Source organism: Alosa pseudoharengus, unplaced genomic scaffold, assembly GCF_046254945.1.
Source record: "Alosa pseudoharengus isolate Yale_2024_CS ecotype anadromous, Long Island Sound unplaced genomic scaffold, YU_APseudo_1.1 YU_APseudo_1.1_scf_7, whole genome shotgun sequence".
NCBI lineage: Eukaryota > Metazoa > Chordata > Actinopteri > Clupeiformes > Clupeidae > Alosa > Alosa pseudoharengus.
In genome coordinates this window covers 35,793,899-35,795,716 of record NW_027468859.1, presented here as the reverse complement: position 1 = coordinate 35,795,716, position 1,818 = coordinate 35,793,899, and positions in this window count along the sequence as shown.

The following is a 1,818-nucleotide window of genomic DNA, read 5'->3' as shown; positions in this document are numbered from 1 at the left end:
ATCCCCAAGTTACAAAACTGTTCTAATTAGCAAATCTGCAAACTGTACAACATTTGGCAACATTTGTGCATATGTTCTGTGAAAGTATTGACAGTAGCACCAAGGGAAAGCCAGCGTACTATGCGGGCCTGAGGCAAGCAACGTAACCTGAGGTTAGTGAGAACAGAACTATGGAGAGAAGTGAGACTTTGAGAGGATGGTGTGGTAATCAGAAGAGCCCTGTACAGTCGTAGAGAGAGAGAAAGAGTGAGAGAGGAGCGGAGGGCAAGACTTTGTGCTAAAAACACTCGCATGAATAATTCACGTCCTCTTTTGTCTGCGTCCTCCTCTTTAGCCATGCTTCTGCCGGCGCACTCCTGACAGGTTTATTCTCACCGCTGTCGCGCTTACACTCCTTACAGCGGCCTTTTAATTAGCCCCGCAAATTACAGCCGCCGCTCGCTGATGCTGTCGCCGCGTCGGGCGCGCTGTGGGAAGCCGTGTTCCTCCCACGCACCTTTGTCTGGCACCGGCGATGAGAATTAGTCTGCATCCTCAATGGGGCACAAGTGCCTCTCTTGTCCAGTTATTTCCTCCTCAAGGGGCCATTTGCATAGCATAAACCCTAATCGGCTGCGTTTGGGCTGGGAGACCTGTGTCCATTCTGTATGTGTATATTCTCATGGTACTGTCTGGGTGCCTGATTACTGATGAGCTGCGCTGTCAGTGTTTCCAAAAGCTCCGGCCACAGGGGACCTTGTCTCGCTCATACCCAGCTAGGCATATACGCTAGCCAGGGTGAGCGAGCGCTCGGTGTTTCTGGCTTATCTGTCAGGCCGATGAAATCATCAGAAGAGGCAGCTGCTTGGACGAGCCAGTCCTGGGCGGCTCAGACCTACTCCAGGGTGGCACTCCCCCAGTGTGTGTGATTCAGCCTTATAAGGACTGGCTCCAGGATCTGCAGTGTGGGAGGTGGAATTGAATTCCTTGGTATTAAGCCTTAATCTCACAGTGGCCTCTTCCCCAAGATATGTACTCCTTTCAGGTCAGAGCACTACAGCCAAACTACAACCTAAAGATGGAGTGGAGTACTCAGATGAAAGCAAAGCATGCATGTGGTCTGTTATTATATTCTATGCGCGTAGCACTAATTGCTGCAAAAATATCTCACTGTACCTTTCTGTACCTTGATTGTTGTAAGTAGCCGTGGATAAAAGCTTCATCTAAATGACTAAATGTATTGTGATGTAATGAGAAAGGCATAATTTAAATAACTAAATGTATTGTAATGTAATGATAAAAGTGTCATCTAAATGTATTGTGATGTAATGTCTCGTGAAACTCCACACTACTCCTTCTGTGTTCATCACATTGGCGTGTCGCTTTCTCATACGCAATGACTGATGACTCCCTCTGATTAAGGCACCCGTTGTCTTTTCACTCAGCTTCCTCTTCATCTTTAGTTTTCATCTTCGAGAGTGAGGATGATAAAAGCTTCCTTGATGTGATGGTGGTGAGGGGTGTGAGGGGTGGGGGTGGGGGGGGTGCATTGGAGCGACGGGGAGTAGCCTACCACGCACTCGGGGGGGGGTTGGGGGGTGGTGCAGTGGAGTGACGGGGAGTAGCCTACCACGCACTTGGGGGGGTGGGGGTTTGGGGGGGGTGCAGTGGAGTGACGGGGAGTAGCCTACCACGCACTCGGGAGAACCAAGCGCGTCGGTAAATGCAAACCCACGCTCACTCAAGCACATCATCCTTTGGAGCGCGCTCAGTGGACAGTGGAATGCCCACTCACTGCAGCTCTGGAGGGCAGCGTTGTCAGGGGACTCAGGGCCTCTC